The sequence below is a fragment of the Ranitomeya variabilis genome, chromosome 4 (genome assembly GCF_051348905.1).
Source record: "Ranitomeya variabilis isolate aRanVar5 chromosome 4, aRanVar5.hap1, whole genome shotgun sequence".
Lineage (NCBI taxonomy): Eukaryota > Metazoa > Chordata > Amphibia > Anura > Dendrobatidae > Ranitomeya > Ranitomeya variabilis.
Window position 1 is genome coordinate 659,945,040 of NC_135235.1, and position 10,287 is coordinate 659,955,326.

Sequence of the window (10,287 nt, forward strand, 5' to 3'; positions counted from 1 at the left end):
AGCATTGTTGGCAGTAGCTGCAGTACAAAGGATGTTTGTCAGACATTTGGATATCAAAACTGCATTTTTAAATGGTGACATTGAGGAGGACTTATACATGACTCAACCTGAAGATTACATAAAGGAAGGTGAACAGAATCTTGTTTGCAAACTACAAAAATCTCTTTATGGTCTTAAGCAATCGGCGAGAATGCTAAAATGAACGAAGTCTTGTTAGAAGAAGGATTTAAAAGAGGTCAAGCAGATCCATGCCTGTACACAAGATATACAGATGGAAAATGGATGTATATTCTCTTATATGTGGACGATGTAATTGTAGTTCACCAAGAAGAAGCTGAAATTGGGAAAATTACTACAATTTTGAACCAGCATTTTGAAACGAAAGACCTAGGAAATGTGACATATTATCTAGGAATCCACATCCAGAGAGAGGAAGATGGAAGTTTTCTTTTAAATCAAAGTGCAAAGATTAATTCAATTTTGGATCAGTTCGGAATGACAGAGGCCAAAGGTGTATCAACGCCAATGGAATCATCCTACCTGAAACTGGAAGATGACCTGTTGCATAACAATGAGAAATATCGACAGGCAGTGGGGGCACTTCTATATATATCAACTATGACTCGACCGGATATTACAACAGCAGTTGGAATATTGTGCAGATATGTGGAGAAACCGCGCCAAAAGGACTGGAATGCCGTTAAAAGAGTTCTCCAATATTTAAAAGGAACACAAGGTGTAAATTTAAAAATATCTGCAGCAGGAAATCTAAAACTCACCGGCTATGTTGACTCAGATTGGGCTGGTGATTCGCAAGATCGTAAATCCACAAGCGGATACGTATTTAAACTTTTAGAAAGTTCAATCTCCTGGTCTAGTAGAAAACAAGTGTCTGTTGCTTTGTCATCTACAGAAGCTGAGTATGTATCCGCAGCCTATGCAAGTCAGGAGATTATTTGGCTAAGACAACTGATGGATGATCTTGGTAAACCGTTAACTCAGCCAACGGTGATATATGAGGACAACCAAGGATGCATTAAACTTGCATGCAGTGAAAAGATCAGTGCTAGAACTAAGCACATCGACGTCATATGTCATCATCTACGTGATTTGATAGATCGTGGCGTAATTCAGTTTGTTTATTGTGAAACTGATAAAATGTTAGCTGATATTTTGACCAAGCCATTGCCACGACCTAGGTTCCAAGAATTGAGAACCACTATGGGACTGACAGAATAAGTAGTTGTTGAGTGGGGGTGTTGGCCTAATGCATATTGATCTGTATGTATTGCAACAACTATTGTTTGTTTAATGTGATGTGATTTATATATATCTGCATGCATATTGTTCACATGTCAACAAAGTAAAAAAAAAAAAAAAAGAGTCCTCATGTACAGACAGGATGTCCCTCCTCCCCTTCCCTGTGAGCACTTTCTTGTGTGTGGAATTGAAACTGAAAGTAACAGCAGATATCTCTCTCAGAAACCAGATTGATCCTGTTCTCATGTTGTATGCTGAATGTTCTTAATTCTTACTAAATCAACATTTTCTGTTGCTCGTTGTGGACATCACGCTGATTAACCCGCTGCTAACAAGGTTCATCCCAGAGAACAGGAGAAGAGTGACCCAGAGGGGTTACATTTTCCTGCAGAGCTTCGCACTCGCAGTGTGAATTCCACCGTTACCAGCTGGACAAGACTCTGTAGTAATGGTGTCCTGTCAATGGCAAAAATTTGAATGGTTCTTTCCAACCCAACTGTCCCTAATCCTAATTTCTGACCTAGTCCTGAATTGATAAAGTTGTTTTCAGACCCACAGTCAATGAAAGCTAATGTTGATAACAACTGGTTCTTGGAAAAGTAATTCCTTATTTAGTAGTACTTTATCTGAGGAGTTAAAAAGTACCTACAAGTCTGGGTAACCTCCTTGATAATCACCCAGGCTTAGGCCTTTCCTGACAATTTTCTGAGTCTGAGATTGCATTGCGATTTCCTCTCAAAGGCCCAAGAGCTGGAAGCTCCAACTTCCATCGGTTCCGCTTCAGGTAAAAGGATAGATTGGAGGGAATGACCGAAATACCCTGTTGCTCACCATACCTCTTCCGAATTCTGTGATCAATCCAAATGGCCTGAGTCATGGCCTCTCCCAAGAAACAAATTGGAGTATACAGAGCCAGACCATCCTTAAGGCTAAGTTCACACTAGGCGTTTTTTATGCTAATTTTCAGCTCTGTTTTATAGTACCAGCAAAGCCTACAAAATTTCAGAAATCTCATGCACACACATTGTTTTTTGGCATCAGTATTTTGTGCTTTGCATTGGTTTTGAACATAGGGCATGTCACTTCTTTCAGCATTTTTTACCCATTAAAAGCAATGGGTGATGAAAAAAACGCTGACAAAGTGCTACAAAAACAGGTATAAGGTTTAGCAGTGTTTTTAATTAAAAAAGCAAGTAAAATAGTATATAAAAAACATTTATTTCTATTTTTTTTTAGAGTTTACCATCTTGTCTTGGTCACCTAAGGAGCACTGCCAGTGTTATAGGTAAATTATTCTAGATCAATTTCACCTTCCTCAGCTTTTATATTTGATTGTGTGTTTTTCATGAACATATGTCTTTGTATTGGTGACCTGTGTTCATGCTTCTGTGGTGGAAGCAAAGCTGAACTTGGGGATCCTAAAAGACGAAGAAAAAAGGAGCAAAAAACAGCACCAAAACATTTTAGACGCTGCTTCTCTTCTGCCAAGAGTGCGATTTTTGCTGTCAACATATACAAGTGTTTCAGAAAGGCCTGTCAGGAGCAGGAACCTGAGAGCTGCATCATTCCTCAGAACTTCAGTGGACCATTGTCAGAAATCGGTACTCTAGTCCTTGAGGAAAGTCCCCCTATGTCAGGCTCATGATTCTTGCCTCCGTGACATGGATCCTGTCAGGTTCATCATAGATCAACCCTACGGTGTCAACAGAAGACCGTTCTGGGGCTTCTGGGGTCAAAGAAAATGCCCAATTTTGAGCCCCCTCCATCTCCTAAGGAGGGACATGGTTATTCCCACCCACTGTAGCTCATCCTGAGGACAAATGTTGTAGGGTAAAAAATAGCTTACAGCTCTCCTTGAACACTCTAAACTGTTTTTTGTCCCCAAAAAATTTGTCAGGAAGGGTCACTACAGGTTCGGGTGAGACCAACTGCACGTCAGAAGGTACAGCCGTCATAGCTATTGTCATGATATGACTACAGAGTAGCAAAAGCTTTGGGCTCTAATTCCATCCCTCAAGCTAAGGGACTCTAGGCTATCCCTGTCCCCAGGATTACCCCTGATGGTGGGGACATCGGAGTCTCGCACCTTGCTATTCTCTTCTACTGAACTAATCTGATCCCCTCCCCCACCCAGAGAAGAAGGGACCAGAAGTGTATGGGTTAACACAGACAGGGGAATCAGAAGCTCAGTCATACAAAACTCACACAGGAATAAACACTAGACCAGGTTAAGAGAAGCTATAGCTGGCACAAGCTGAATAGTCCAGCTCATATATAAAGGTCAGAGAAGATATGACTTGTTCTCCTAGAACTTGTGACCAAGAAGTAGCCCAGCAGAGATTTAATGCCTCGTAATCTTTCTGCGATACACAAGTTTCTATGTCAACGCCCGAGTCTCACTGCACTGATTACAGCCATTAGTGAAGTTACAAAGAGTGCTAAAATCTAGAGAGTCCACAGACCCAGACGCTGACATAACAGTCAGCAATATTTGCATAAATCCCATTGTAACAGCAACTGCCTCTAGCCGAGAGCTCTGTAAGCTCTCATCAGTAGAGATGAGCGAATATTTCAATGTTCGTTTCGAATTACGATCGCCGAATTTGCAAAATTCACCGATTAATTTGTCGAATATTTGCCAAACATAACCGAGCGCCATTCCGCTCAATGGGAGGCAAAAACAAAAGCATGCACAACACCTTATAATGACCCCAAATGCGGCCAAAACACATCAATTGAGAGACAGACGGCAGGAAAGTGGCCTCAATTCACCCACAATACAAATTGCAGCATGGCACTGCAGCAATCAGGCAGGCATGAGGTATTGTGGTGTGGGACAGCATTTTCAGCTGTCAATTGAACGTCACAGTAGGACAAGGTGGGTGAGGGATCGGTAAAGGCCTTCTTTGCTGGGAGCCCTGATACATCATGCAACACCTCTACCAGATTTCATGCTGAGCCACACTCATTTGGCACAAATATCAGTTTTGTAGACTAGCATTGCCAGAAAAATGTAAGGATAGTAACAAGGGCAGTTGAGACCAAGGAAGTGGAGGCCTGGCGGTCTCGGAGGCCTATTGCTACAGGCAACATGCATGAAGGAAACCCAAACACGAGTGTTTACATTTCCAAAAATTACTAGCAGACACCAGAAAAGTGGCATCAATTTCACTACAGTATAGATAGGTCTTCCACTACACCCAATCTAGCGGATGGACACCCACCCAGGAGTGTTCACACTTTAAAAAATGAGGGTCTGACACTACCAAAGTGGAATAACTGTCACGAGAATATAAATAGTATAATTGCGACCGAGACATCTTCCACTACAGCTAACCCAGCAGATGTAGATCAACCATGACTGTTCACATTTCCACAAATTTGTGTTAACATCAGCGGCAGCCACAGAAGCGGCACTAAAGATATCACAAAGTGCAGTTACGTGACATTAAAAAATGCAATATCACCTAGTCTATACAGTCTGCGATTGGGGCGCAAAAGTCCTTGGAGATCCATGACTTGTTCATCTTGATGACAGTTAGGTGGTCTACACTTTCAGGGGACAGCTGGCTACACTTATCCGTCAGGACACCACCAGCAGCGCTAAAGACACGTTCTGAGAGAACGCTGGCTGCCGGGCACGATAAAACCTCCAAGGCGTGTGAGGCAAGCTCAGGCCACTCATCCATTTTGGAAGACCAAAATGTGAAAGAGCCCAAACCCTCCCTGATGGTATTCACATTCAGTTCTAGATACTCTGCACCATCCTCTCCATTCGATCACCACATGTAAGACTTGAACTCTGTTGTGCTGGTGCACGAGTTGATCTAAAAAAAGTGTCAAAGGACTCATAGAAATTGCTTCTTTCACTTCCACAACTGGTGCTGCTAATGTTTTGGTGTTGGAGAATTGACGTGATGGAGGTTGGAAGCCTAGAGCTGCAATGAGAAAAGTGTGCTTTGCTACTGTCTTGGAGAAAAGCTCTCTTAACCCCTTCACCCCTGAAGCTTTTTTCAGTTTTGCGTTTTTGTTTTTCGCTCTCCCCAGAGCCATAACTTTTTTATTTTTCGTCAATATCGCCATATGAGAGCATTTTTTTTTGAGGGACGAGTTGTACTTTTGAACGACACCATTGGTTTTACTAGAAAATGGTAAAAAAAGTTCCAAATGCGGTGAAATTGCTAAAAAAAGTGCAATCCCTCACCTGTTTTTTTGTTTCTCTTTTTGCTAGGTTCACTAAATGCTAAAACTGACCTGCCATTATGATTCACCAGGTTATTATGAGTTTATAGGCACCAAACATATCTAGGTTATTTTGTATATAAGTGGTGAAAAAAATTTCAACCTTTGCTAAAAACAGCGCGCTGAGCTGATGTTTTTAATGATACCATTTTGGTGCAGATGCGTTCTTTTGATCGCCCTTTATTGCATTTTAATGCAATGTCATGGTGACCAAAAAACGTAATCCTGGCGTTTTTATTTTTTTCTCGCTACGCCGTTTAGCGATCAGGTTAATTCTGTTTTTTTATTGCTAGATTGGGCGATTCTGAAAGTGGCGATACCAAATATGTGTATTTTTTATTGTTTTATTTTGAATGGGGCGAATGGGAGGCTAGAAGCTGGCATAGCCTGATCAGCTCTGCTACATATTAGCGATGCTCAGATTGCTCCTATGTAGCAGAATTACTGCATTGCTATGAGCGCTGACCACAGGATGGCGATCACAGCAATCTGGCATAAACAACCATAGAGGTCTTCAGGAGATCTCTGGTTGTTATGCCAATGCACCAATGACACCCAATCACGTGACGGGAGTCAGCAGAGCGCGCATTTCCGGATGGATGGTCGGAAGCGCTTGCTAAATGCAGCTGTCAGATTGACAGTGGCATTTACCAAGTTAATAGGCACAGGTGGATCGCGATTCCACCTGCGCCTATTGCAGGCACATGTCAGCTGTTCAAAACAGATGCGGGCTCGCCGCCGGAGCTCGCATCAAAGTAGAAGATCTGCCATCGGACGGACTATTCCGTCCGATCGCAGAAAGGCGTTAAGGTTGTGTAAACGTGTGATTCCCTTTCTAGGGTGTGAAACATCTGGCAAAATTGGGTTTAATAATGTGGATCTAACAGAGTGGCAACCCAGTAGTCAGCATTATTCCTAATCATAACTATGTGGGGATCATGTTGCAGATAGTGCAGCAAGAAGGCACTCATATGTTGGGCTCTACCATGAGGTTCAAGCCCATGCTGTGTTGGTGGCTGGGTAACAATGAGGCTCGTTTTTCCCATCCCCTCCTGCCAACCATGAACAACAAAGAGGGGAGGATTATCACCTTCATCTGACAGTTGCTCGCCCATCACCTCTTCCTCCTCCATTTGTTCTTCGGATCTTTCACCTTCGATAACAGTTTTTCTGCTATCACCAGCCTCCCACGATCGCAGTAATCCACCCCCCATTGGCACCCGCCTGTGTGATGACAGTCTTGAACTTAGAGACAATGTTACACCTTCCGCATCCTCCTCTTCTTCTTGGACCACCATCTCCTCCCGCAGGCTATTCAAAGTCTGCTCCAGCATAAACACTGTTCAAACAAATAAAGGGAACACAAAATTTCACATCCTAGATATATCTGAATGAAATATTCCAGTTGCAAATTTTTATTCATTGCATAGTGGACTGTGTTCAGAACAATAAAACATAACAATTATCAATATAAATCAAAATGAATATCCCATGGTGGTCTGGATTTGAAATGATACTCAAAATCAAAGTGGAAAATCAAATTACAGGCTAATCCAACTTCAGTGGAAATGCCTCATGACAAGGAAAAGATGCTCAGTATTGTGTGTGGCCTTCATGTACCTGTATGACCTCCCTACTGTACAACGCCTGGACATGCTCCTGGTGAGGCAGCAGATGGTCTCCAGATTGATCTCCTCCCAGAACTGGACTAAAGCATTATCCGCCAACTCCTAGACAGTCTGTGGTGCAACGTGACGTTGGTGGATGGAGCGAGACATGATGTCCCAGATGTGCTCAATCAGATTCAGGTCTGGGGAACAGGCGGGCCAGTCCATAGCTTCAATGTCTTCATCTTGCAGGAACTGCTGACACACTCCAGCCACATGAAGTCTGGCATTGTCCTGCATAAGTAGGAACCCAGGGCCAATCGCACCAGCATATGGTCTCACAAGGGGTCTGAGGATTTCATCTCGGTTCCTAATAGCAGTCATGCTACCTCTGGCGAGCACATGGAGGGCTGTGCGGCCCTCCAAAGAAATGCCACCCCACACCATTACTGATCCACTGCCAAACCGTTCATGCTGAAGGATGTTGCAGGCAGCAGATTGCTCTCCACGGCATCTCCAGACTCTGGCATGTCTGTCACATGTGCTCAGTGTAAACCTGCTTTCATCTGTGAAGAGCACAGGGCGCCAGTGGCGAATTTGCCAATCCTGGTGTTCTGTGGCAAATTTCAAGTGTCCTGCATGGTGTTGGGCTGTGAGCACAGCCCCCATCTGTGGACATGGGGCGCTCAGACCATCCTCATGGAGTCGGTTTCTAACCATTTGTGCAGACACATGCACATTTGTGGCCTGCTGGAGGTCATTTTGCAGGGCTCTGGTAGTGCTCCTCCTGTTCCTCCTTGCACAAAGGCGGAGGTAGTGGTCCTGCTGCTGGGTTGTAGCCTTCCACGTCTCCTGGTGTACTGGCCTATCTCCTGGTAGCGCCTCCAGCCTCTGGACACTACGCTGACAGACACAGCAAACCTTCTTGCCACAGCTCACATTGATGTGCCATCCTGGATGAGGTGCACTACCTGAGCCACTTGTGTGGGTTGTAGAGTCCGTCTCATGCGAGCCATGAGTGTGAAAGCACAACCAACATTTAAAAGTGACCAAAACATCAGCCAGAAAGCATTGGTACTGAGATGTGATCTGTGGTCCCCACCTGCAGAACCACTCTTTTATTGAGGGTGTCTTGATAATTGCCAATAATTTCCATCTGTTTTCTATTCCATTTGCACAACAGCATGAGAAATTGATTGTCAATCAGTATTGCTTCCTAAGTGGACAATTTGATTTCACAGAAGTTTGATTTACTTGGAGTTATATTCTGTTGTTTAAGTGTTCCGTTTATTTTTTTGAGCATTGTACATGACCGGAATAGTGATGCTGATGATGGTGGCGTCGGCACTAACCATCTTATCCATTTCAAAACTGTGCAGAAGGGTGCAGAGGTCCTTAATTTGTGCCCACTCGGTAAACGTGATATGTGCCACATCCATACTGCCTTGGCCCAGGCTATACAACATGACATACTGCATCAGAGCTCGTTGCTCCTACCACAGTCGCTGCAACATGGGCAGAATGGAATTCCACCGTGTCGGCACATCGCATATCAACCTGTTAACTGGCATGGATAAAGACCTCCGTATCGATGCAAGTCGATGACCAGAGGCATGCAAATGGTAGAAATGAGCACACAGCATATGTGCTTTCTGGAGCAGCTCACCCAGGCCAGGATAGTGTTGGAGCAAATGCTGTACCACCCAGGTTGAAGATGTGAGCCATGCAATGCACATGTGTGAGCTTGCCTTGCCGTAGAGCCGCCACCAAGTTCGCACCATTATCAGACAAGGCCTTTCCTGGATGCAGGTTCATCGAAGACAGCCATTGATCAAATTCAGCCTGGAGAGCTGTCCACAACTCCTCAGCGGTATGACTACAATCTCCAAGGCATATAAATTTTAAACTGCCTGATTGCAGTGAACCCTTGCTGCACAGTTCGTAGGTGGTGGGGATTCGCTCTGCACTGTTGGAACTTGTATCTCGTGAAGGCAGAGGTTGAGGTCGCCTGTGGAGGCCCTAGAGGAGATAGAGGAGGCAGAAGCAGTGGAGGAAGTGTTAAATGTAGAGGCTTGCCTTGCAAGCCTTGGGATTTCAAGACTTGTGGAACCACGCCTGTCCCCACAGCCACCAGAGTCAACCAGTACCCAGTCATTGAGATGTAACGCCCTTTGCCATGCTTACTCGTCCAAGTGTCTGTGGTGACATACACCCTGGCAGACAGAGATTTTGTCAAGAAACAGGTGATGTTGTCTACGACATGCTGGTGTAGTGCAGCCACAGCTTTCTTAGAAAAGTAATGGTGACTGGGCAGTTGTTACTGGGGGATCGCGATGGCCATCACCTTTTGGAAACAGTCTGTATCTACCAGGCAGAAAGGCAGCATTTCCGTGGTCAACAGATTGGAGATGGTGGAGTTCAACCTCTTAGTTTTGTCATGCGTAGGAGAAGACAATCTTTTATGTGACCACAACTGTGGAACCGTGGGCTGGCTGCAGTACTGAGATAGGGCGGAGTACGGTGAACTGGACAAACTGCTGGACCGTGAGAGAGGTACAGGCAGAGATGTACGGTGGATCGAGAAACTTCTGGTGTGCTCGTTCTCCAAGATCGGTCAAAAACAGCAGGCATGTCCACTTCCGTTACAGCTGATGGGGGCTCTCAGTCAGCATGACTGGAGCGGGTAAAGAACCTGAAGTTCTGCGGTCGAAGACCTGCTTCTCAATAATTGTAACAGTAACAGAGGAGGAAGAAGAAGCGACTGATGGGGCGGCTGATGGTTGTTGAGGTCCGCTGCTCCGCATTTTTGCGCAGTGGGATTCCCACAGTAAAGCATGCTGATTGCGCATATGAAGGTTCATACACGTAGTAGTCAAATTATTGCACTTTTCACCTCGCCTCAGTTTTTTTGCAAAGTTGGCAGATTACGTGAGTTGGCTCATTCTTTTCAGTGTCAAAAAAGGCCCTGGCTAGGCCCGGAAACATCGCCCGCACACCTCTACCCCAGACACATCGCACACACAGCTCTGCCCCAGATACATTGCACATGCACCTCTACCCCAGACACAGCACAAGCACAGCTCTGCCCCACATACATCGCATGCACAGCTCTGCCCCAGATACATTGCACACGCACCGCTACCCCAGACATGTCGCATGCACAGCTCTGCCCCAGATA